Consider the following 27,571-nt stretch of genomic DNA (forward strand, 5'->3'; position numbering starts at 1 on the left):
TTATCTTTGCTACGTGACTCTCCTCCTCCTGTATTGTGGCTGTGCAGTTGTGCATTGAGCCACCAGGGAATCAACAGCTCATCTCCTGAAAGCTCTCAGCGGTCAGTGGTAGTTATAACCAAGTGTTAACCCCTTAGGCACTGTCATTCAGACAAAACCCTCAATAGGCTCGAATCAAACACCAAACAATGTGTAAAACAGCACATTTTCTAATGTATATTCTCTTGTCTTAAACATAAAACATGCAGAGAAATTCTTGCTTTGTCTTAATTCGTCCAACCCTCCTAATACCAAATTACATTACAAAGACAGTAACTGTGCAACGTTTAATACTGAGTAGTCACATCTCTGCTGTCTTGCCCTAAATAGATGTAGCTTCAATTAATTGCATCAGATTCCAAGTGCTAGCACAGACCTCATCTAACAAATACATTCAGTTAAAAGAATATTTAATAGACCGGAACAATTATCTTCTACACCTGGATCTCAAATAGCATAAAATGTAATAAAACAGTTTTGTTTATAGCTTTATTAGATTTCATTGAAGAGGTTGATATTTCAAGGAGAAAAACACATATGTTTCTCAACTAAAAGCAGGTATGGTAATTGGAGATGGGACACTGGGACATAATCGCTCCATCAAAGTCCTGGTATACCTTGTAAATATTCACACTTTGGTGGCATGAAATAGCACCACCTGGAAATGGTGATGTTTTGTTTAGATGGAGAAGGTCATCTATAAAAAGCAGGGCCTGTCAAACTGAACACAGCATGTGTCTCAGGCCCCACTTCTACAGCAAAACATGTTTTCACTCGAAGGAAATAACAATTTTTTTCATGTTTGTCTTTGTGTATGTTGTGTTTTCTGGGAAGGGGATGGCAACTCCTTCACTCTTTCAACAGTAGTGTGAATTGTATCTGGTCTCAGCTGAATAGTGGCAGTTGTAGTGAGGGATTTTTTTGTCAGTGTTTTTGTGCTGCATGAACCAAACAGCTATAATAGACTTAACCATTATTCGTCTTTTTTTTTTTTTTGCTGGGGGAGAAAGCCAAGTTTCTAATGGGTTAGAACCAGATGTTGTCATTATCGTAACACATGACTTGACTAACAGTGTAACTCTGCATTGCTTGAATGTCCCAGTTTATTTAATGCACAGTAATCTGTTTATTGTATTTAACAGAATTAACATGTGGTCTTGATTTAGTGCACAGTATTTAACTGAAATAGTTGGTAATGATCCCTCAAATTTATCTATTAAAGAGTTGTGGCAAATATATAAGGTGGGATGTTTTTTATAGGTTAACTAAAGATAACAGTAAATATAAAACAACTAGGGCTATTGTGTGTATTGTGTGTAATTTTCAAGACTATATGATACCTGAGATTCAGTATCAATTCCTAAACAATACCTTTTAACACCTAACTTTGACAAATATAAACATGTTTTTACAAAAAAAAAAAATTCAGTTAACAAAAGAAGCCAAAGTGTTGCCTAAACACAAACAAGAGCAATGATTTAAAAAAAAAAAAAAAAAAAAAAAAAACTGATGCCAGTTTGTGGTACTTGACAGTTTTCGATGCTGAGTGCCAAAGACACATTTCAGTCAGTGCCAGATAACAACTGAGGCTTGATACCATGCCCCATAAATAACAAGTACATTTGGAACACAAAAACTTCAGAAAATTAATTATTATAAACAATAACTATACATAAAATTACAAATACAACAAATATATTAACCTCCTGTTAAGAAAAATGAGGGTCAACCATGAATAAAAATGAATCCTATAAAACTTGAATATCTTTTTTCATATCTGCCAACTTTTACACAGATACGGAAATATCTGTGATAGGCCAAATTACTCTGTATTAACACCAGCTCTCCAATGTATTAGTCAGGCTCTCTAAGTTTCAGTACAACAAATCATGTTGCCTGCTAAACATCCATCCTTGGTAATGACAATGGAAGATTTATTCAGTAGACTGAATTCTGATTGGTCCAAAGCTCAGGCCGAGGGAGGTGTGGTAAAAGTGAGGGGAGAGAGAGTGAGTACATTGAGTAAAATTGAAAAAGGGGAGCTTCACCTCAAATGGCATCCTTTTTCTTTTTTCCATTAATCTAAATGAGTTTGAGTTTTTTTTCCATATCAGCTGTGTATTTGTTTAAATATAGTTACTGCTTGTTTTGTTAAGTGGCTAGGCCTCTTTTTTGGAGAGTCTGGGTATCAGACCTCCTTGTCGCAGTGACAGTGAGGTATGAGAGTCCGTCTTATCAGGCTGTGGAACTGGTTGTGTCATCAAACCAAAGGGAGAGCAGGATGACACAGACTCAGGTAGAGGCAACACATCACTGTCATCCTCATTATCTCCCTTCTCCGTTGACCTCATTGCCTCAGTGACACTGCACACTCAGCACAGCGGATCATTAGTCTATTGAAGTGTAAATAATTTTCTCACTGTGTAGCTGAATCATACCTGTAGATGCAGCTAAATAACCTGAATACAATACATACAGTGACTTTAGAAATTATTCATGTATTCGTCCATTTTGCCCATCGATTTACACTCAAGTACCCATAATGACAAATAATGACAAATATATTAAAAATCAAAACCTGAAACCTCTCATTTGCAAAAGTATTCAGACCCTTAATTCAGTACTTTGTAGAAGAGCTTTTGGCAGCAATTACAGCTTCAAGTCTTCTTGGGAGGCATCTGTGAACTGCCATGTTCAGGTCTCTCTACAGATGTTCTAGGGGGTTTAAGTCTGGGCTTATGCTGAGTCACTCAAGGACAGTCAGAGACTTGTCCTAAAGCCACTCTGGCATTGTATTGGCTGTATGCTTCGGGTCACTGTTGTGCTGAGAGGTGGACCATCACCCCAGCCTCAGGTCACGTGCACTCTGGAGCAGGTTTTCTTCAAGGACCTCTTTGTATTCAGCTGCATTCATCCGTCCCTCATTTCTGACCAGTCTCTTTGTCTCTGCTAATGAGAAACCCTCCCACAGCATGATGTTGCCACCACCATGCTACTCCGTAGAAATGGTATTAGCCAGGTGATGAGCAGTGCCTGGTGTTCACCAGAAATAGTGTTTGGAGTTATCTCACAGGTCTTCAGAGTCCCTAGTCCAATCCATCCAGTTTGTGTAAGGTGGACTTGATTAAAGTTCTAGACACTTTTCAGAGAAACTAAGATCAAACAGGATGCACCTGATGCCAATTTGGAGTGCCACAGTAAAGGGTCTGAATACTTTTGTAATTGAGAGATTTCAGTTTTTGACATTAAATAAATTTGCAAAAAATTTCTTAAAGCATGTTTTTACTTTGTCATTGTGGATTATTGAGTGTAGATTGGTGGTCAGAGATGGTGATTTATCTATTTGAAGTTAAATCTCCAACACAATATAGTGGGGAAAAAAGTGAAGGGGTCTGAATACTTTCTGAAGCTACTGTATATATAACGTGAATGTCTGTAGGCATAGACATTGATGTTGACACATAAACTGTATGTATTATGTAAACATATGTACACCTACAAACTCCCCCACACACTCAATTACACCTCTTTAAAAGGAAGGGCCTTTAGGGTTGGTGCCTGACAGCTTTGTCATCCCGTGACACCACACGTTGATGGAGGAGATAAAACCCCTATGTGTCTTACTCAGTCCCCCAGAGCAACATTCCTCAGTAACTGATATGGAGGATGGCAGGCTGGTGCTCCCCCCTGCTCAGAGCATTTAACATCAGTCTGCTGGTATCATATGTGGGGGTCCTCAAGGGAGCAGAGGAAATGTGCTGTGGTTGAAAACATGACAGAGACACAGACTGAGAGAGAGAAGTCCCATTTGGGGTTCAACGACTAATACTGATACTGGTCACAATAATCCCTTGTGGACCAGATTTTACCTTTTTATTGTTTCTTTTTTTGCCTGATAGGCTATGACCTTTGTGTCCAGTTTTGGTGGCGATGAGTAGCTCTGCTCTCCTTTTCATGACTGCTGAATCGCCTCCTTTTTTCACACAGTAATCATCGAAATCCGAGGATAAAGGGTTACATAATGCATTTAAAATTGCAACTGATCAGGCTCAGGCCACAGTAATGTGGAAGAAGTAGCCAAGCCAATTGCTAGATTGTACTATTGTAGGTGTACAATGGCCACTAATGAATACAAAATTGTGAATAACAGCATTAATGGAAAAAGGCTAGGGCAGCCTATGTTAACGCAGAGTGGCACTGTGATCTGCAGAAAAATTTTAAGATTGGCTTCCGTCTTGCATAATATTTTTTCTGCTCATAAATCCAATTCAGAATTGTCTTGGATATTATGAGGTCTTTCAAACACATTTCCTTTCCAAAAGTTGTTTTGTTATATGTCGAAAATCTGAGAAACAGTACTGCATTAATATTAGGCGGTCCAACAGGATAAGTAATGTCTTCATATTTTCAAGTCTCCATTGTAAATGTCAAACACAGACTTACGTGGTTGTCATGCCATTTATCATTCTCATATGGATAAAGCTGATTTTACAAGGTCCAGTAAGGATGAGAAGAGAACTCCTTGCTACTTTATATTTGACCACAAGGCAAACATTTTCCACCTCATTCTTATCTAAGTCCATGTGCTTCTCAGCTATATTTCTAAAATGAAGAGAAACAGCTGTTAGACTAAAGTCCTCTAAAGTTTGCGCACCTTAAATCAGATATTTTGTCCCAAGAGTCGGACACACACAAATGACTTGGACACCTCAAGCCATTTATCCAGCAGCTGTACAAATCATTGTCATCTTTTACTGACTTCCTCGACTAGAGGCAGTTGAGAAAGACGTCAATGTGACTGTAATCCTCTGTGAGAAGTTACCTCAACACAGTTGTTTGTCTGGGGAGACCAGCTCCAGCCCTATAATGAGCTTAACCCAAACTTGTGTCCAATGATGGAAATTACCATACATGTAATAAAATGCTGCACTTAAGTACAGTTTTCAACTTCTCTGCATTTCAGAGGGATATATTGTTATTTCATGCCTCTACCTTTAGTTGATAGCTGTAGTTACTGTGCAGATTAAGATTTTAGATTAGAAACACACCATCAAATTATAAAATTGTTGCATTGTTAAAGATTACACCAGGGGTTCCCAACCCTTTCCGGTTGTGGTATCTTACATAAAAGAGGTCACAAGGATCTAGTTTGGGCCCCTCATCATGTTTCATCTGTCTATGAGTTGCTAGCAGTTCAACCAAAAAGACATTTCAACCCCTACATTTTTCACATGGTTTTACATGGTTTTATACATATCGGTTTGTGAACCAAATGGTTCGAATGATTAAAATATTTCTTAAAAAAGCAAATTAGAGAAAAGTTTTAAAAAAAACATGTATATAAATTTGTGTTGCAAAACTTTGTTTTTGCTTCTAATCTCATCACAACCTCTAATCATCTCATGACCCCTCAAGGGGTCATGAGACTTTAATTCTGCCCTCCATAATAATTTATGTGGAGATAATGGATATTTGAGGAGAAAAAACAGCATGTTAGGAATCAGTGTGTCTCAGGATGTTCTATTATTCACATCTGATGGCAAAGTGTATTTTCAGTCCGCAACGGAAATATGTGGTGAGGAAATGGCTTTAACAGGGGCACTGCAGCGTTCCTTTGAGTCGTATGGAATTGGCCTCTCATCACATGCCTCTCCTTTTCCTGCTGTTCTGCTCGCAGACAAACAGCTATTGATCTCTTTTACCTCACTGTCCCTCCATTTACCTTGTCTATATTTCCTCACCCTCACGCCCTTTGGCTCAGAGAGATGACATAAATTCATTTGGACATGTGACCCTGGCAATAGACCACCACAGTTTTGGGTCTATAGTCGTGAAAACAATTTTGGTGACAGTTATTGAGTTACCTTTATTGCATCATGTGCCCCACACTTCACAGATGTTTCCCGTATTATCTGATTTTCTCTAAGTCTGAGACCAAATTAAATCTTGTCTCAACCATAAGTGCCGTTCAAAATTGATTTCCAGTATAACCCTTGAAAATAACCCATTTATTCAGCAAATGGGATGTCAATCAAAATTAATAACAATGTTTCAAGATTAAATTAAACATCCATGAATATTTTCAGTTCTTTATAATGGCTTGGACAGTGGTTTGTAAGTTTTCACCCTGACATAAATCCAGTCTGGTCAGCTGAGGGTGGTGATAAATGGTTTTGAGTTCTCAGGGTTTAGTGTCAGTGGTCCTTTGGATGTTATGTTGATATTTAGACTCTTGCTTTCTTAGCGCTCCACTGCATATGTGAGAAAAGTTCTATAAAGCCTTTTGTGGCTCCAGTGGGAGCTAAAACTGATGAATTGCCTCAAGTAATGTTGCTTGAGGAAGTGTTGGCTAGGGCTGCAGAAAGTTTCAGAGAAAGGATTAGTATTTGCACACCTGTTAATCAAAAAGTACGTAGGATAAAACGCAATAGCACAATACAAAACATGTTGGGCCTTATCAGTGTATTTTCTCAGCCCCTTCTCAGGCTCTTAAATTGTTGATTGCTTGGTCCCTAGAATTGGATGATTGGATGAAAGTGCATGCTATGTACTTATATACAGGCTTGTTGGCATTTGCTTTGTGAAATGCCTGATGAAGGTAGCTTGACCGAAACTTAACTATTTAATAAATTTACCATAAGTGGTCATAGTGTGCAGGAGGTGATTTTTTGTTTTGTTTTGTACTACTGCTGCAGAAAGTCTGAAAATTAAAAATATCTGGAGGTGTGGAGTTAGAAAGAAATGAACTTACCGGACCTCTGTATCATGCTCCTGCTCTCTGCATGCAGCTACGTTAGCCACTACTAGCATAAAATGCCCGAATCTCTGACTGAACTGTTGGCTGGATTTTTGCATTCTTGGTATTGTAGACAATGCACCAGAACAATACACCTAAACAGACAAGACAAAAAAGGGGTTTTATAGCCAATTACCAGAATTTTGCTGAAAGCCAAGTCAGTCATCTGACCTCAGTCTAACCTGCTTAAGATCAGAGTGAAGGCAAAACAACCCAGAGACAAGAGGAAGACATAGTTCAGGATAGACCTGAAAGAGCATCAAGAATGAGAAAAAACAAATATCTGCTGAGGTGCATGGATCCTAGACTTCATAAAGTTCAAAGGATTCGTAACCAAATTCTTAAAATTATGATTTATTTACATTTATGTTAACTTGTCTTATTACTCTCCGTCTTCCAAAAATTTGGAGACTCTCTATAAAAAGGGCTACAGTTCCCGGGCTCTTTTTCTGATGTGGACATAAACACCTCCAAGTTAAAAGCTGAAAGTCTTCAACCAGAGTGCTTCAACCACAGGGTCATTGTTTCATTTCACATCCAATATCCTGGAAAATGGAGCCAACCCATCAAAAAAGCTGCCACTATACTATTACTTTCTGACTGTGCTGTGTAAAGTAATCATTGTAGTCATATGAAAGCCGACACCAAAGCCACAAGGGCTTTCCATTTCCGAGACATGTCACTGAGTGTCCTACTCACTTGTGAATGTCTGCTCATATACACTCTTTTTTCTCTCTTTGTGTATGTATGGTGGACTATGCTTTGCTTTGACAACACTGGCTGTATGTTGCAGCTGAATATAAATGTCACTCTTCATCATAGTGCTTGAAAGTTTGATTTTCACACACAGTTAAGTTATAAAGAAAAAAAAGTGACACATTATTCATATATTCTGACACATTATGACAGAATTTGACTGTTGTGAGGTTTGTACTTAAACTATAGCTACCAAATGAAATCTGCTACAGTTTATCTTATAAACCCTATATATATAAACCATATAAACCAGATATCCAATATGATTATTTAAAAAAAAAAAAGTAACTTTCTGAAACTGCAAGTGTGTTGGCCATGATCATTTGACACTACAGGCACTGGCAAATTACATGGCAGGAAATGTTTGACTACTGAGTGAGGTTGTAGTTTGAAACTAGGGCTGCAGCTAAAAACTATCAATTAATCCGATGAGTATTTTTTCAGTTTGCTCAGTCATTTTTGACTCGGTAACACCAACGTAGCATGAAAACAGTGGCAAAATGGGGACCCGCTCTTAACCTCACATTTTTCTCATTGTTCACTTAAATGTAAACATAGTTCATATAAGGCATTTGAAAAAAGAGCTGATGCTGCCATTTTTTTTTTAGTCCCTCTTCTAACTCTCCCCACTTCACTACACAGAAGGGTACTTGCCACGGCAGGCAGTACGCACTGTTCATCAGTGCGTAGTCACAGATTGCACACTGTAGTTCTAGAGCAGGGTCTCTGTGCTCTGTTTTAGTCATTTACCTTCATTTTCCCAGGAAAGTTACTGGGGTCAGACCTTATTGTACTCAAATGTGTCTGCAGCCTTGATAGAATGATTCATATACCACACTGAGTCACAGCACACAAGGGATGCAGTGATGAACACTGTACATTTATAGCTATATATTATCCTTATGCTGTATGCTTTGTGAGCAGTTTCTTCTAGGAAATTATATAAAAGAGTAATGAAAGTAATAAAATGGTCTCTAAGGAGAAAATGCTTACTGTTTTGTTTTGTTTTTTCTTCAAATAAAGCTTATCGTAATTTTCTTCTACTATCACGTGATCTTCCCCATACATTTTTTTTTTCAGTTGCATTTAAATACAACAAACTTTGTGTGTCAAGTGCACTTTTGAATAATGATTTGCAAGTTTTCATTTTGAATTTTGTGCAGACCTCCCTCCAGGAAGACATACTATGATACTATACTCTAATACTATTCAAGATAGGCCTCTAAGTGCAAAGTTTTGGAGCAATTTCTGGACACTTGTGTGAGGCTGAGGAGACAAACGTGTGGCCATGATATTATTAGACCCAGACTGCACAGAATAGGCTATTGGGAAACCAAGGTTTTCTACGTAGTGTTTAACACACACAATGTGGGTTAGTGCTGTCTGTCATTTTAATTCAACATGGTTTTTGTGCCACTAATTCAGAAAAGTGTTGTCTGCCTTTCTATTAACTCAAACCAAACAAAACCTTACCCTTTAATTCCAATTGGCGGCCACCTGTAGCACATTTCCACTGGGCCTCATATTAAGGATTTATATTTTTAACAATATTTAGAAAAGGTGAAACAACTTATTTGTCGGGGGGGTTTTCTGTAGAGTTAATATTTAGATAACGCAAGCTTTTTAATACAAAGTTTGACTATTAATGCTCTGTGTTTTCCTAATTTTTTTTCTACCGGTCAGTAAAAAAGGGGATTCAGGTTGTGCAAATTCTCAAAATGAAAACAGTATGTACGTTATGTAATATGTTGTTTTTTTTTCTCGTCTGTTTTATTATTATTTGATGATTCTGGTTCTGCTGGCCAGATACATAGTTAAAGTTTTTATTTTAATGATTTAAATTAAGTCCTCCCAGACAATTTTCCGTTTAATTTTCATTTCCTCAAAACGTGAGTGCCTAAATACTGTTATTCTAATCGGAGGCTGTGTGCTGCCGTACGATTGGCTGATAGCTGATGACTCATTTCAACAGGCTGGTGTGGGTCTGGAGAGTGGAGAGAAGAGGGTGGGTGAGTGGGTAGGTGGTGGCGAAAAGGGGGGAGCAGGAGGTGGGAGTAAAGCTTTCTCCCACCGCCTGTACACTTGTGTGCACTGTTGTTGTCAGAGCATGCTGTCTCTCACACACAAACACACAGCATAAATACTTGCAAAGGGAATCAATTTTAATTTATGCACACTTTCTCACTGTTTTTTCTGCTCATCTCTCCAGCCATTGTTGCCTGTAGCCAGACTTGAGGAGAGACACAGAGCCTGGAGGAGAGAGAGAGAGAGAGGAAGATAGACAGAGAGAGAGAGAGAGAGAGAGAGAGAGAGAGAGAGAGACTTGTGCTGATCACAGAGTCTGCAGCCCCCAGCCTTCCTTCTGTTGCTGCTACAGTACGTGTGAAAGGCAGAGAGGGAGAGGCAGTGGAGGCAGAGCTGGTGTTTGTCTCTGAGTCTTGGAAGGAAGAGGAGAACGCTGGAAGCTGTGCAGTGCAGACCAGAGCCAGCCAGTCCTCTGGTATGTGTCCAGTGTGAGCAACTCAGTCCAGTCCCCTGCGCACCTCTGCTGCTGTCTGAGTAGCCTCGCACACCAGGGCTCTGACACCAGCCACACAAACAGGTGAGTCTCAACAGCCTCATGATGACATACTCTCAGCAGCATAGTGCCAATTTGACTTGAGAGTTCAGTATTATTATCATTTTAACTGCTGATTGTGTATTTTACTGTTTTCACTAAAAATAACCTTATGTTATTTACGTAGAAGACATCAACGTGGATTCCTGAAAGTTTCCCTCAGAAATGAGGCGTATCCATCATCGTAGTGTGTGCATTTGGATTTGTCGGGCAGGGGTGTTTTTACATGTATGCTCGCATGTGTGTTAGTTTGTGTGAAGGCCTGATTACCCTGTGACCGACAAGTGAAAAAGACCACTGGGACTTGGGGAAAACATTACCTCTGATAGGAGCGAATCTGTCTGATTTCAACCCCCATGTGTAAATCCATGTGTCCCTGAAAGAGAAAGTGGGTGGAGTGGGAACTGGTTCAGCTCTGATACTGTTATCTCAGTCTTGTTTAGAAACAGAAGAAAAAAAAAAAAAACGTTAAGAAGACTGTGCCATCTCAGATGTTGTGATTCAGGCGGACTAGAGTATTTGATGGAATTCAGATTGTGCATTTATTTCGGTTCAGAGTGTGTGTGTGCACAGTAGCTCATCGACTTCTGTCAGGAAAATCTGCAGGTGTTTACATGTCAGATTTATGCTGTTTTTCTTGAGCTTAGTGTCAGCCTTTTGTCTCAGCTGCGCATGAGAACTACTGCATCCATCCCTAAATGTTGTAGCACCGACAGGATGCGATCACTGTGGTGTAAGATCGCAACCATATGCTCAGTTCAAAGTCTAATCCATTACATAATAGGGTTTTCGACATCGCATCAAAGATCTGTCTAATGATCAAGATTACGCAAGGCTCTTTTTCCTTAATATTATATGCAAAAGACAATGTGTTGATAATTTGGTATAAAGTTTAAATAGTAAATGGTATATTTTGTTGTCTAAAAGTGGTGAATTCATCATATTTATTTACTTTTTTTTTAAACTAATTGCTCTGGCCAAGAAAATTATTTTTCTAGTAATACAAAGCTGTCTTCTAACCTATCATCCAAACCAAACATTTCAGACTTCAGCACCTTCTCCTCCATGTTAGTATGTAACACTTGTCGCTTGTACTGTTGCATCCTGGGATGTAATTTGCGTGTAATGGCAGCTCATGAGCTTTTACCGCAGGGAATCAGCAGGTCAGTCCAGAATTATTTCCTCTGGTTCACAACTTCTTGAAGCAACTACAGTTCTTTTGAAGTTTGCTTGTGAAGTAAGTCTTAATCTGCCATGAATCACTTCAAGCCTGTACGATTTGCACACAGAGAGGACAGAGAAGTACAAGGCTTTGAGTCGGACCATATGGCTGAATGAGATTTCACAGAGCGACATTGTCAGCGTCTAGATGGTTTAAGCCCCTGAGCCATGACCGTGATCTGGGCTGCCATTGAAAGTAAAAAATACCCTCAGTGTGTGCCTCTCGCACAGTGGATGCTGCTGTTGTTGGCCTCCGACTGTCAATCTGTCACTGACTGTGATGTTGGGGAATCAGCCCCAGCTCCCTATTGACCCTGCCACATCCCTTTATCACCCATCCCTCAATATTTCTGTCCGCCATCCATCCATCCATCCTTTCATGTTTCTCCCACCGGGTTTCAAATGTTTGTCTCTTCACTTTCACCGAGCATCTCCCTCCACCCCCCTCTGCTCTGGTCGCCACAGAAACGGCTGATTCAGGAAGGGTGGGCGGGTGTCTCAGAGCTCTTGCTGCTCTGCCCCATGCGGTGCTTTCACAGTACATTTCTGCTTCTGCGCTGCTTTTATGGACCTGATATGCTGACAGTTCAGGTGGCTCAGTCAGATGTTATACAATCGTATCCACTACACAAAGGCTGTTTGTTCAGTTCGCTCAGAGGACATGATGCATAGCCATTCATGTTCAGTTTTTAGCATAATCACAGCGAGCTTCTTCATTGCCCGCTGACCAGTCAGTAGTGGTGGAAGATTTTTTTTTTTTTTTTTTTTTTTTTTTTTAAAAGGTTCACTTTGCTGAATTTGTGAAGACATTATTTATGATTCGGGGTTGATCCTGAGAGATTGCAGGCCTACTTTTGCCTAAACATACATGATAACCGAGTGACTCACACTGTGTGTGTTTAGAGACTCCACTGAGGTGATTAATAATGTAATATACCATGACCGAGTTGTTTAATAATAGATATACTATGACCTTTCTCTTATATAAGGTTGATGAATCAGAATAAGAGTGATGGGGTACAGGAGCGAAAGGAAGCGATGGAACTGAAAAGAAGATTCTTGATAAATTACCCCCTTCCTACCTGTATATTACAGTGGCCCTCCCACTCAAAAAATACTGAGCGCCAAATAAAAGATTTGCTGCTGTAATTACAGATGAATTTGTCCGAAGTTGCTTTTTGTTTTCATGCTGTGGTTTTATTCATTTTGTTGCATTTTTAGGATAGCTCTGGTTGCCATGGTGACAGTTTGTACAGTAGCTTAAAACACTCCCTTTTAGAAAGGCTTCCGAACAGGAAATGAAACCTGTATTGCACCGCAGTCAATTCCAAGCAGGACCCCATGAGCTCATCCTGCTGCGCCTGATTAAATTAAAATGGGAATTTGTATTCACTGAGGAGGTAATGTGAGGACCAGCTCGGTCTAATTTGTTGTGCTCCCTGAAAAATCAAGCTTTTGATGTTTTTGTGTTCAACACATTTTTGATCACAGTCAGTCTTTCTACAGCACACCATCTCTGACAAATTAACTCTTGAGAAAAAGACACTCGCACTTTAATGTTATTTTACTATTTGCTGTTGTCTATACAGGAACAAGAACAGTGTCCAGTGACTCTTACTAATATGAATATTAACAACTTGCTCATAACACTCAACGTATTTGATTAAATGTCCCAGGTTAATTGTTTTCTTTCTAGTATTTGGGAACAACAAAGGTATAAATACATGCAGGCTGCAGTGGTTTTTCCACCCTGCAGTGTTCAGCCATTAAAGTCAGTGGTGACGCAGCCCGAGACTCACACAGCACACTGCAGACCCGTCACGAGACACAGCCAGAATAAAGAGCACAAACTGTCATCTAAAAGAAAAACTCAACACGGACGATAACACTAAAGCAGCATTTTTTTCACAGTATATGAAACACTGTAGGTTGGAAGAGTGTGACATTCAGTGTGACGCCATGTCCTGAGACCTGAGGGCTCACGCTGTGACTTTTAACGACACTTTCCCAGGTACCTGAGGGATCACTGTGGCACCAGACACCTCAGGTGGGACACTTTCAGATCAATTTAGGGTCAGTGAATATATGTCCCTTTCTAATCACTCTTCGTGTAAACACGTGAGGTATAAATGTGTGCGGAGGAGTTGATGACGTCGTGATGACAGACGACAACAACCGTAGCGTCAGGCACTTTGACAATCTCTGTGTGACTGCAGCCTAACCTGATGGTTTAACAAAACCATAACTAAACCTCTAAGGTAAGTTTATAAAAGAGTAATCAATGACACGTGGCTTCAAATTTAAATGTGACTATGTTTGGATATTTAAAGATGGTGACAAGGAAAACGCAGAATAAAAGCAGCAAAAATAGCAATTGGTACTGATCTGAGTAAAGTTTTTATTGCAGAGAAAAAATGCAGAATTCAAATGAATTAATAAACAAATTTGAGTTCAAAAGGAGAGGTGGGCTGACCTGTAGCTAGACTTACATAACCTACAACCACATATGCAGGTGACACTGCAAAGACTCCCTGCAACATAAAAAAAAAAACATGTTTAGTACACAAATCCACTAAATATGTACAGGAGGCACAGTGGCTTAGCGCACAAATCTGGGCCCTGTAAATAAGCAGCCTCAATAGGCCCCCTCCCCTTCTACTACAACCATTATCACACCTGTACAAAATAACTGAATCCACGAGTAAACTCATACTGTTGAGGTTACTGGGGTGTTTTTAATGCATTCAAGAAAAGTCAGCACAGTCTAAAATCTTTAGAACATTATAGAACGTTATTTCTGTCACAGTTTTTAGGTCTTCATAGTATCCAGAGTGTAAGACAAAGGTGGACTCTGGAAGGATTACTGTATTACTGCATTTCATGGTAAAAACAGCCAAATGAGACTTCACCGGAATTATATTTCTTTGCAGAATTGAGGTGAATTAGTTTCCAACACGTGCTTGCCCAGTCTGTTGCACCATAGAAGTAGCATAATAAAACATTAAGAGCTTAAAGGTACCACGCAGATATAGATACAAAAAAGGTAGCCCTACTATTAAAACCAAAAAGAAAGGATTAGAGATTGCTCTCATTCCCAAACTGATCTTGATACAGTGATTAATGTTAAATAATAACTCAACTTTTCTGATGGTGCTGAAATTTATTTGCATCAGTAATGTTTGTGAATAAAACAGCAAAACTGATGGAAACAATACAGTAAACTGATCATGATTCAAAAGCTCTTACTTGAAAAACATTGTTCATTGAAAGCATCTTAAAATTGTATGTCACGTAATGCTCAGATGCAGAGAGGCTTTTATATTGTTTTAGATATAAGAAATATTCTGTCATATTTAGTCAGGCAACAGTAATACTGTGGGTTAGTTACAATGCTAATAATGTAAAATTTCAAGATTGCAGATAGTAACAAACTTTTAATTATAGGGTTTTTGAAGGCCCTTCCCATGTTGGACCCCTGGGTACTTATGTCCACAATTTCCCTCACCACCCCGGAGAAGGGAGATGGTCCTGCATGCCGGACCATAACCCCGCTGTCCACACTGCTCCGGGAGTTAGAATATAAAAAGGGAAGTCTAAAAAAACTGGTTTTTCTTCAGAGGGTTTGATACAGCATAGACAGAAGCAGTAAAGAACGTTTGTGAATCTTAATGGACAAAACAGTCTTAAGAAAGATGTACTTCTGTAAGAGGGCAAAACAGCAGCAGGTGTCCTGCAATAATACAGACCACTGGTTAGTATCAACCTGATTTACTATATTAATATAGAGGCACAATCTAACCAGGACTTCAGTAGGTATATAAATCCCCAGTAAACCACAGCACCCTTGGCCACAACGTGAGCTACCATGGATAGCCATAAAAACTATTAAAGTCTGATATTTTGTGATTGTCAACAAATCCCATGGAAAGACCAAAACCACCAGTAAATTGATCCTAAAGCCTTATATAGCACATATTAATCTTTGTGCCACAGAGCTCCATTGTAGTCAAAAACCTATTAAAAACACTTAATGGCGCAATGTTGCACAAGGTGAAATGTTCCTTCATTACTATGAACACACACACTGAAGTTTATTTTCAATCAATCCTTCATACAACGATTCCATCAGTAACAAAAATACAGAGTATCACCAGCCATATCCATTAAAATCCACGTTTAACAACCATGACTAGAATAATCTGGGTTTAAACATTTACTCAATAAAACTTGTGCCATATATCTGTCTCAAAAAAAGCTTTGGCATAAATGTCTAAACCTAGAAAACATACACACATATTAGTTCAAGACTGACAATGTGCTAAAAAAGAAAAAGAAAAGAACAACTAGCATACCTCACATGTATGTAGTATTAAATGTTTTTCCTTTTCCGATGTGATGTGAGGGAGCAACAAATCCAGACCCGGTTGTGCTCATGAAAATGATTTAAAAAACATTACCTCTGGAACTCACTGCTCATGTAGGGAGATTGTTCTCCTTTGCTTTGGTGAGCAGATTCATGATTACTTAGTGTTTCTCCCTTTTCTGGCTTTATTATTACTCCACTCAGAAGCCACCAAGATTGATTTTTCCAATAAGCCGGCCCTATCTTTTAACTGAACTATTCTAGTGAAGGATTGGGTAATGATGGTAGTAGTAGAGTATCTTCAAAATGTTACCACAAGTAGCTAATGCAGATAACTTCCTCGATAATCTTTGCAAGTGAGAAGAGGGCTGTTTGTATGCTACCCAAATGCTAAAAGGAACTTACTCAGTTCAAAATACACTGAGAGGAAATCCATTGAGTCATGTTCTATATAAAATTTGAGGTGCAAAAGGCTTGATTTGATTTCCACGCAGAGTGAAAGGTGAATATTTAGCCTCCAACCAGTCATTACCACAATCAAGTCTCACAATCTCTTGAAGTGGATCCTGGATGATTCCCTGCAGCTGCGTTCTGTCTGATGACTAATGTTTTCCCAAGTGCCATATTTAAGCCCCTTAATTGGTTAGAATAAACCAATCATTAACTTGCTCATTAAAGCTTATTGTAGTGCTGAGACCGCTGCAACTCGATTGTAGCAAACTTTTGTAATTGTTCCCACAGCTGTGTCATGGTCCTGTCTGCGGCATTATTTGGGACTCATCAACACCGACGTCATGGCTCACTTAGGTTCTTTAAAGATTCCTTGGCACTTAGTGTCGGGGTGTTTCTGCACTAACCTCACTGTTCTGGCCAAAAATTCCCATCTGGATCGTATCTTGCTGCCATCTGCTCCTCTGCTCTCCTTGACATTTTTGAGATGTCTATTTCAAAATGGCCCCCACACACTTTTGTAGGATGAGAAGAGGAAAGGAGGTGAACTGGAAGGATAGAGGAGGAGGAGGAGGACACAGAAGCTCTGAGATTCCTAAAGCTTGGGGTTTAAACTCGATTCACCACAGTGCGTTTCTTTAGCACCGTGGCACTGTGCATCTCAGCAGTTTCAACCCAATCTCTGTGTCTCCTAGAAACTGCTGACTGGGTTATGATAGGGATCACTAACAGAACAACATGCAGTTTGTGCTTCATCAGAAGAAGACTGTTTCCCTTCATTAAAAGTTACATCCAGAGCTGAGTTTAGAGAAAAAGAGAAACAGAGACAAAACAGAGGCTGCAGTCGTAGCACAGGTGTCTCGATTATTCCCAGTGGGGAGTGATGGCATGAAGTAAATGCTGCTGCCATTGCTGCTGCCGCTGCTGCTGCCGGTGTTGGTGTTGATTGTGGTGCTAGTTTGGCCTCACTGACGGAAGGATACAAGGAAGGTTAACTCGTAGGGAGTCGTCTGTGGTGTTGCTGGGCCGTGAGGTTTAATACTCACTACATCCTCATACTAATGGCATCATTACTGGGCTTCTGAAATTTTACCTTCTCACTAAAATGTGTACACACACGTGCGTGTGCTCGCCCACACACAGCACACAAACACACAAAGTGCATATGACACAGCACACTTTCACATGCAAAAACTCACAGATGTACATAAAATGCCTAGAAAAACATACTTAATCAGATAATGCAAGAAATGTATGCATGCATGCATTGTGATTAGACATGGTATACTACTACTTAAGGCAGAAAAAATTAGATTTTACTCCCTCCAACCTTCATTGGCATGTACAAACTAAGTGCTCTTCTGTAATGCTGACTGAAGTACTACAGTACATAGGTAAGCAAGTACATGGGTTCTTCACTTCTCCAACTCACATCTCTTCTCCTGCCCTTATCTAGTTAACAGGAATGATATGAAAGGAAGAACTAGCACAACATGTATCTGCCAAATAGGACATCCTTGCTCAGTCAAGTTTAATTTCAAGTAACGTCATTTCATAACATGGTTCACAGCCACGTCCCTTATTTGGTTTTATAGAGTAAAAGTGCTTGTAGAGGCTTGTTTTACATTGTTTTGTTGTCTCAGGGCCTGGTTTTGATCAGATAATTCAGTGTACCACTGTAATGAATCTTGTATTTCTCAGTAAATTTATTGCTAGATTCTTTAACATGGCAGACCCCATAGTTTCAAAAAACTGTCTACAGGGACCGTGTTATTAATTATCAGTCAATCACTGAATTTATAAGTGCCTAACGAGCACTAGATAAATCACTGTCTTTTGTTGGCTTTATTGTCCTTTTACAGTCTAATGAGCTCAGCTGCAGTATCCAACTGCTGAACAGATTTGTTGCCCGTTTGTCGGCTGACGGCTTTCAGCTGATTAATCAAGAACGTACAGTCTGACAATACATAAGTGACAGGAGGTTTTCTACCTATTCAAATAGCAAGCAACCCTTTTATGGACCATTATGGTTAATAAAAACATAAATCACCTTCCAAACACATACCATACAAGTATTAAAGTCACGTTTTGAATTGTGCAAAATGTGAAGATGGAGAATTCACATGTAATGTGTCCTTGACGCTTGTGGATAAAAAGACAGAATTCATAGTTTATAATTTAACCGTAGACTTGAAGTATTATACAGATTTAAAAACTCATTTCTTTTCGTTCGCCTTCTAAAAGAAACTGAAGTTTATGATTAAACAAAAATACCCAGATTTTATTGTAAAGCGGATACTTGTTTTATTAGTTTGCTCTGATCATTTTTAACCTTTAATGGCAACACTTTACTTTAAGTCCCCTTATGTAAAATTCATAAGCAGTATACAGTATAAACATTCAATGTAGGTTTATAACACAGAGGAATCTAGTTTTAAGCAGATGTAAGTGTTTATTAATGTATTTCTCAACAACTGTAACTCCTCCTGTGGACCCCAAAAAGTGGAGGCTGCTGTATAAAGAGACAATGAATGACAATATAGTAAAATAGTTGCAATAATGTAAAATAGTCTAATAGGAGAACTTACAATTGTTGACAAATTGTGTACATCAATAAACATTTAAAAATAATATGCTAAATTATAGAATGTTATAAACATTTAGTAAATATTTGAATACTGCTTATAAATGCCCGATAGGCGGACTTAAAGTAAAGTATTACCTACTCTTAATATACCTGTGAATATACCTCTATGAATATGCAAAAAGTAAAGAAAAAAGTTTATTTTAAAAGGAGAAAAATAAAGGTTTAAAAAGCATTGGATGCACTTTTGTCTTTACTTGAAATGTTTTTGAAGATGGCAAACCGCAATCGATTTCCAGGTCACAGAGAAAGGAAAAGACAAGGATGCTTAATTAAGGAGCTGGAAAGAATCCCATATCACCCCAACGTCCTGGATACTTTACTTTGCTTTCCAATTTCAACTTCAATTATCATATAATGTGTGTGTGTGTGTGTGTGTGTGTGTGTGTGTGTGTGTGTGTGTGTGTGTGTGTATATATAATATATAATATAAAATAAAATCTACCATCTGTCTCCTCAAATCAGTCTCATGACTTCGTCTGCAGCCCTCTTCAATTCAGAATGCATGCAGTGTGAAGTGTATTCTGTCATAAGATTGAATGGGTATTCTATCTTGGCCAAAACATTTTATGATTAGGTTTTATTTATGGTATGGCTAATAATGCGATTCGGTATAAATTGTATTGGGTAGAGGAGTTCATTTCCATTCATTTCTATTCATTTCCTATCGCCCAGTAAATGAATAAATAATACAAAAAGATGGTTCCACAACAGGAGAAAGGCAAATATTGTATCTGACCTTTCAGTGTAGCTGACAGTTTCAAATAGCTTTTCAATGCTGATATGATTGCTGTGATTAAAAAAAATAGTTATGTCAAAATTTAACAGTTTTACGTCAAAAAGTTATCGGAAACATCCTTCTGGTGACCATAAGTGCCTGTATAAAATTTCATGGAAATGTACCCAGTAGTTGTTGGGATATTTCAGTCCGGACTGAAGTGGCGGTCTGAGCTCTGCATCACTCTAAACAGCTTGGAATAGACTCAGGTACTTGTAACCAACAGATCCTCTCTCTTGCTGCACCACCAGCCTCTCACCAACCCCCTCATCAAGCAGAATAAGATCACTGTTAATCCCCTTGTCTCAGCCCATGGCATACCAACAGCGCTCCCTCTGCAGGGCTCCCTGGACGCCGAGAGTATGGAAAGGTGCTCGCATCCTACACGCTCCCTCTCTGACTTTCTTTTCCTCTCTTTTGTACACAAGTTTTTTTTATTTATTTCTTGTATTGCATTCTGTTTTTTTACTGTAAAAGACAACGTTAGTGGACTCTGGAAAGTCAGGCGCATACAGGAGAGGCACATACTTTCTGCTTCTACTCCACCACATTTCAGAGGGCAATATTTTACTTTTTTTTTTTTTCTTTTTAACTACATTTATCTGACCACTATAGTTAAGAATGACGTTTTCAGATTTTATGCACAAAAATGTGATAAGCTTATAAAATACAACACACTTTTAGAGATTAAACCCGTGATTCCCAGCCTTTTCGGCTTATCCCCTGCCCCTTACAAAAAGCACTGTCTTTTCATGTTTCAGTTGTCTATTAGTTGTTAGCAGTTCTGCCACAGAGACATTTTACCCTCCAGACTTCTCATATGGTTTCAGTTAAATAATAGTTTTAGGTTTACAGTTTTTAATTATCTAATATGTCAAAGATTAAATAAAAGTGTTGAAAATGAATACAGATTTGTGCATCAGAACATTTATATTTCTTCCTCCCAACACCATTAAGCATCTCATGACCTGTCTTTTAACCTTTGTAGGTGGACATTTTACTGCAGAACAAATGCTTTTACATTTTGCTGATAATGCTCACCTATAATGGAATAATCTTACTTTGGTGAATTGCTGCTTTTTCTTAAGATCTGAGTACTTCTTCCTCAGCTGTTGTGTGATGTGTGGGTTTGTTTTGAAGTGGCGACCACTGTGTGAGAAACTGCAACATCTTTCTGTTTGCGTCCCATCCAGCTGTGTGATCACTCAGTCCTGTGGCACAACAAATCATGCTGCCCTTGATTTTGGGCTTGATTTGTATTTGATTACTTTCACCACTCCCCGCTAGCTCCCTCGGTGTTTCTCCGAGTATTTCTGATTTTGTTACTTCTGTCGATGGCGGCTTCCGATGCCTGCCCTCTCATCCAGCGGGGGAGTTCACAAAAGTGGGGGAGTTATGGGAGCTATTTTGGCCACAAAAATCTCTGGAGGACCATCAGGGGAGATCCAGTGCCAAGGAGGTAATTGAATTTGAGGTTTCAGCTAATGATTTTTCCAACAGTGGGACATTCCCCCGTTCTCTTGGGCTCGCAGTGTCATGCATGGCGTGCGCAGCACATCACACAGGCAGGCCCTAAATCATCCAATAATGACTTTGGAGAAGCTAAGTACCTTTTACTCTTATAACAGGTGTGATTTAATAGCACTTGTTAATCCAACAACATATACAGAGTTTTCCATTTTGTGTGTAATCTTTCTTACAGGCTTTTCTTTCATTGCCTTTGGACAAGAGCTTCAATGTTAAGAAACCAATAAGGGGCTAATGAATCTCAATTAGCTCAGGATACTATATTATACCTTCACATATGACTTTGTCATTCGATTTTTTTGGGTTATTGTATCTTTAACTACTAAGCAAATTTGCCTAAGTCAGTGTTTGCTGACAAGAACTTGTTGAACCTGAAATTTGAAGTTATGTAATTATTTATAACCAGAGCAGCTAATTGTATCTTTGATCTTTCTTTTTCCAACCATAAAACCTCAAAAGAGAGATATTGACATCTCTATCTCAGGTGGTTATACAGTTACATTAATAATTAGCTTTAACATCTATATAGATTCATGTTAAATTTATTTATTTATTAACTATCTAAGTAGCTTTTAAAATGGTCTAAGTGTAAACTCTGTTAGACCCCACTTTTTTTTGCCCCAGACAGACAGACAGACAGCTTTGAAGCTGCACTTAAATTTGAAACCTAGCAACTTCAAGGCTCTATTTGTAGTTCAATCAGGAACAGACACTTCTCCCCTTGGACTCCCTGTCTCCTCACCTCCATTGTTATCCTTTTATTCTTTTTATATCGCTCTACATAATCCCCATCTCACTTTCTGTCTTTTCTTTCACCAAATCTTATTCAGTTATCTGCCCGCAATTAAGCTGCTTAATATATTTATTTCTCTTTCCAGCTCAGAAGCAGCTCTTATCACAAAATGAGCGGGTATCATAATTGTTCCTCTTATCCATCCCAGCTCAGCCCATCACTCACACACACACACACACACACACACACACACACACACACACACACACACACACACACACACAGTCCCTGGTGCTGTGCTCTAACCTATTTAGGTGCGACATCTTGTCATTGCTATTCAGCCGCACAGATTCACCAATAGGTTTTTCTCATTAGTTAATTATGTTTTGTGATAATGTCTACAGCTTTGAGCTGTTAGCTGAATGGCTTTTAGGCTAATGGTAACTGATCACCTCTGTGCACAGACCAAAATTGTTTTGTTTTTTTTGTCTTTTGCACTTGTTGCATTGTGATGGCTATCAGTTGTGACTGAGTGCATTCTTCATTAAGCCACACAGACAACTTGGTGTTTGTTTTGGTGAACTCCAGTGAGCTTTTCTGTAGCATCCCATTGCACCTTGAGTGGGGTCAGAGGCCAGTAAAAAAAGGCTACATCAGAGATAATGTTGGCACCCACCTGTCCATATGTAATTATACTCTTACCGGTAGCTGCCGAATATAATTTCCTCTCAGCCTGTAATTCCGGTTTTCCAGTCATAGAGGCGTAAGTGATTCAGTGGGAACAGTTGCAACAGATTCAGACCATCACATACAGTTAGGTACATAAGTATTTGATGTCAATGACAGTTATTGTAATGTTGCCTCTGTACACCACAACAATGTACTTGAAACAACGGAATCAAGATGTGATTGAAGTGTACACTTTCAGCTTTAATTCGGGGGGGGTGCATACAATAATAAATGACTGCCTGAAGTCTGGAACCCATGTACGTCACCAAATGCTGATATTCCTCCCTTAAGAGGCTTTGCAAGGCCTTTACTGCAGCCGCCTTCAGTTGCTGCTTGTTCACGGGTCTTTCTGCCCTAAGTGAAGCGCATGCTCAGTGGGGTTGAGGTCAGGTGACTGACTTGGCCATTGAGGAATATAATACTATTATATCATTATATTTTATTATTATTTATTATTATTATATTATATATATTTTAATATAGTATAATATAATATAATATAAATATTATATTAGAATATATATAAAATATAATATTTCATGAGCCATTCCTTTCTTTCTCCTTACTTCTCTTCTCTTCCCATCATTCTGGTACAAGTCAATCTTGGTTTCATCTGTCCAAAGAATCTTGTTCCAGAACTGGGCAGGCTTTTTTAGATGTTTTCTGGCAAAGTGTAATCTGGCCTTTCTGTTCTTGAAGTTACCAGTGATTTGCACCTTGTGGTAAACCCTCTGTATTTACATTGATGAAGGCGTCTCTTGATTGTAGACTTTGAGAATGATATGCCTATCTTGAGACTGTTCTTGACCTGGCTAGATGTCAAGAGGGAGTTTTCTGTAACAAAGAAAGACTTCTGCGAATATCCACTTAGGTTGTCTTCCATGGTCTTCCAGGCCTTTTGGTGTTGCTGAACTCGTCAGTTTGTTTCTTCTTTTTAAGAATGTACCAAATGTTGATTTGCCCACTCCTAAATTCTCTGCCATCTGTCTGATAGGTTTGTTTTTTTTTTCAGCCTAATGATGGCCTCCTTCACTTGCATCGACACCTCTTTGGACTGTATATTGAGAGTTCCGATGAACAGCTACCAAATACAAATTTAACACTTGGAATCAAGATGTGATTGAAGTGTACACTTTCAGCTTTAATTCGGGGGGGGTGCATACAATAATAAATGACTGCCTGAAGTCTGGAACCCATGTACGTCACCAAATGCTGATATTCCTCCCTTAAGAGGCTTTGCAAGGCCTTTACTGCAGCCGCCTTCAGTTGCTGCTTGTTCACGGGTCTTTCTGCCCTAAGTGAAGCGCATGCTCAGTGGGGTTGAGGTCAGGTGACTGACTTGGCCATTGAGGAATATAATACTATTATATCATTATATTTTATTATTATTTATTATTATTATATTATATATATTTTAATATAGTATAATATAATATAATATAATATAATATAAATATTATATTAGAATATATATAAAATATAATATTTCATGAGCCATTCCTTTCTTTCTCCTTACTTCTCTTCTCTTCCCATCATTCTGGTACAAGTCAATCTTGGTTTCATCTGTCCAAAGAATCTTGTTCCAGAACTGGGCAGGCTTTTTTAGATGTTTTCTGGCAAAGTGTAATCTGGCCTTTCTGTTCTTGAAGTTACCAGTGATTTGCACCTTGTGGTAAACCCTCTGTATTTACATTGATAAAGGCGTCTCTTGATTGTAGACTTTGAGAATGATATGCCTATCTTGAGACTGTTCTTGACCTGGCTAGATGTCAAGAGGGAGTTTTCTGTAACAAAGAAAGACTTCTGCGAATATCCACTTCAGTTGTCTTCCATGGTCTTCCAGGCCTTTTGGTGTTGCTGAACTCGTCAGTTTGTTTCTTCTTTTTAAGAATGTACCAAATGTTGATTTGCCCACTCCTAAATTCTCTGCCATCTGTCTGATAGGTTTGTTTGTTTTTTCAGCCTAATGATGGCCTCCTTCACTTGCATCGACACCTCTTTGGACTGTATATTGAGAGTTCCGATGAACAGCTACCAAATACAAATTTAACACTTGGAATCAACTTCAGACCTCTTATCTGCTTAATCTGTCATGAAAAAATGAGGGAAAAGACCACACCTGGACATGAAACTGACTTTCAATTGTCCAGATTACTTTTGAGCCTCTAAAAATGAGGGACTATGTATAAAAATGGCTGTAATTCCTAGTTAATGCAATATTTTTGTTAAACCCCCTTAAATTAAAGCTAAAAGTCTACACTTCAGTCCCATTTTGGGGGCTTCATTTCAAATTCACTGCGGTGGTATACAGAGGAAAAATTGCAAAAACTGTGTCACTGTCCAAATTTTTATGGATCTAACTGTACATACACAGATTTGTTCTTTTCAGAATCTTTGAGGCTTTGACTCGATCTACTGAGATCTGATGGATTTGTCCCATCCCATTTTCTGCTTCTTTTGTACTGTCACAGTCAATTTATATTTCTTTGTTCGCTTTGGAACGACTCTGGCGTGAGTCATTACATGTCCGTTGTTGGTTCGCCGCTGCACAAAAGCACTGCTTTTCAAAAAAGGCTACAGCAATGATGAAGGGTGTCAAATGAATCATTCCTTCAGTGGCTACTCTCGCCACTCTTTTGAATTTCGGTTTGTACTCAACTCTACAAAGTCAGTGTTGGATTTCTGTTCTTTAATCCCAAGGCTTCAGTGGCAAACAGATGTTGTTGGTCGTGGATGTTCTAAAGAGACCTTTTTTTCTTGACTCACACCATTGTTTTCACTGCACAACAATATTTAAGCCAATGCTCAGCCCATTTCAAACCCCTTGGGCCCATCTGATATTTCTTAAGATATGGTGTGAATACTTAGGAAGAGATTTGTTCCATTCTCCACTGCACCACTCATACTTTATCATGGTACCTGACAAAGCAGTACAAAACATTGTAAAGGGCTCAGACAGCTCATCTCCAGACTGAACACCAAAAGATGTCTCTTTCATATGCACAGCACTTTACACATGCATGGAGAGCAGTAAATGCTTCCCATATGGCAGCATCCACACATTTGTCAGCCCTTCTGTGTTGGTTTAAAAAAAATTTTTTTAAATTTGCAGCTAGTTCACTGCCAGTAAAAGAGAGATTATGGAAATAATATTGATATTCTCAACATTATTTCTGGAGACAGTGCTGAGATTGTAAAATTCACACGGTGCTGTCACATCGAAGCCAAGTTGTTATCAGTCTTAGATGTCAGAAAAGACATCTACTGTCTACTTAGGCCTAAATGACCTCTTTTATAATTTATCACAGTAGGAGTGTGTGGATACTGGTGTTTTACGTGTGTGCCATTATCAGTGCTGGACGTAACCCATGAGCGAAGCTGTAGGTTACAAAATAACACTGATGCAATTATACTTGCCGACAAAGGGACTAACATAATGTAATTACTTTTTAACATGAACCAGAATTATATCGGCGCATATTCATATAGCACCAAGTTTCTCCCAGGATCATACAATATTTGTACTGCAGTGTTGTTCGTGCTGCCTGCACAGATTTCAAAAGCCAATAAAGCTTTCAAAGAAGCAAACCTGTCTCCTAGAAATTTAGTTTTTATACAACGAAACTGCAACAGAAAATAGGTTTTGTAGGATACGTAATCGCTGGCTGGATTATGTTCAGATGCATCATATTTTTTGAATGAAAGAAGGGCTACATTTATAAATAGCTGCAGAACAGCCAGGAGGTGGTTCTCCTACAAATGCATATGTTCAGTAGCAACATATTTGCAGCTTGCCAAAAACGTCAGTTAACAATACAGTGGGGTTCAAAAGTCTGAGACCACTTTCCCATCTGTATATCCTCATTATGTTTATATAAAACATGATCTGGTCCTAATTACGTGTCCTACAAAACATCATTGCTGTTGCAGTTTAGTTGTATAGGAACTTAATTTCAAGGAGACAGGTTTGCAAAGAAAGAGACCATCCTCCCCAGCAGAATGGCAGCATCAGTCGTTTCAGCAAGTCAACAAAATGTTTGACTTTAAAATCGGGAGACCACTGTTTGTTTCTTACATTCAGAGACAGACTTAGTTGATAAAGCATGACGTACATGAAGCATGTGACCTAAACGTCAACTGAAGAGATGGAAATGGCAGCAGACAATAATATAAAATCTATAACATTTCTCACATTAACACGTGAAAAAAACAAATACCATATTTCTAACATGTTTTCTACATTGATGTCACAGTTTGAGGTTTTACTGCTCTTTAAAATACATTAGCTCATTGCCTTCTTCTGCAATGGTTTTAATGGCACCCGACTGGAAAATTAGCGCCACCACATTAGCGCTATTTATCTTGACGAACCAACTCCTAATATTGACATAATGGGAGTGGATGGAAAAGCACATTAATTTGCACTTTCTTTTGCCAGATTTTTCAAAATTCAGTTAAACTTTATGATGCATTTGGATGGAAACTCGCCTAATGACATGTTTTGTCATTTAATTTGGAGAACTTAGTCCATAAAACTCGAGACATTGTTTGATGGTTTCTACTTGGAAACCCCACAAATTACTTTATTTACAAAGGAGAAAACCGTTTCAGTCCTACGTGCACCTAGTTTTTGAGCCATTATGTAATTCAAAAGTGACATACTAAGCCGTATAGCATAACTCTTCACCAGGGGTTAGTCCGAGAAAATAACATAGTGCTTTGATTCAACAACAAAACACAGCAGTGACTTCCCTGTTGCTCTAACCCTGGAATCCATCAAAGTAATAGAGCAATCTGGCGGAACAGCAAGCAATTTAGGGGGTTCAAGCCCTTGTCCCTCACCACATCAAGACGACTCAGGGATATGTCTGACCTCTAATGCTACGCTGAGGCCCTCAGTGCTTTTACTGCTAGTCTT

General features: G+C 38.8%; 1 protein-coding gene across 6 annotated transcripts in view; it reads left to right on the plus strand.

Moving 5' to 3' along the window:
* The window catches only part of LOC120804345 (prickle-like protein 2), a 49,718-nt gene that overhangs the window by 3,660 nt on the left and 18,487 nt on the right, over window positions 1-27,571 (plus strand). For 2 of the 6 annotated variants that reach the window (XM_040153759.1, XM_040153760.1), the window contains one exon: window positions 9,801-10,193. The exons of the other annotated variants lie outside the window; for them this stretch is intronic. The gene's annotated coding sequence lies outside the window, so the exon portion shown is untranslated. The remainder of the gene's footprint in view (window positions 1-9,800; window positions 10,194-27,571) is intronic. 6 annotated transcript variants of the gene reach the window in all.

This window comes from Xiphias gladius, chromosome 18 (assembly GCF_016859285.1).
Source record: "Xiphias gladius isolate SHS-SW01 ecotype Sanya breed wild chromosome 18, ASM1685928v1, whole genome shotgun sequence".
NCBI classification, from domain to species: domain Eukaryota; kingdom Metazoa; phylum Chordata; class Actinopteri; order Istiophoriformes; family Xiphiidae; genus Xiphias; species Xiphias gladius.